Source organism: Carassius gibelio, chromosome B23 (assembly GCF_023724105.1).
Source record: "Carassius gibelio isolate Cgi1373 ecotype wild population from Czech Republic chromosome B23, carGib1.2-hapl.c, whole genome shotgun sequence".
Lineage (NCBI taxonomy): Eukaryota > Metazoa > Chordata > Actinopteri > Cypriniformes > Cyprinidae > Carassius > Carassius gibelio.
The window spans coordinates 29157524-29157867 of record NC_068418.1 but is presented as its reverse complement, the minus strand read 5'-3'; positions in this window follow the sequence as shown (position 1 = coordinate 29157867).

The window sequence follows — 344 nt, the reverse complement described above, 5'->3', positions numbered from 1 at the left end:
GAAGACACCACTGAAGACCCTGTGTAGATCTTTGTATCAGCGTATGTATCCAGTAGAGAAAGGGTTTGGCCTTCAAAGGGTTAATCTAAATGCTTAGACAAGCATTAATAGAGTAAGATAGTGTTGCCTGATTTTTCAGCTGGAAGATCTATCCCATAATTTTTTTTTAAAGCAGTGATTTATAAGTTATGTGCTTTGATCCAAACCACACTGAAAAAAAAAATGGTTTAGGATCAGTTTTTAAATAATTGAATAAAAACCAAAAGATTAATATAAAGTGATTAATTTCAAGATGTTAATATATTTTACATTTATTGCAAAATATGTTCATTATCCATATAAGA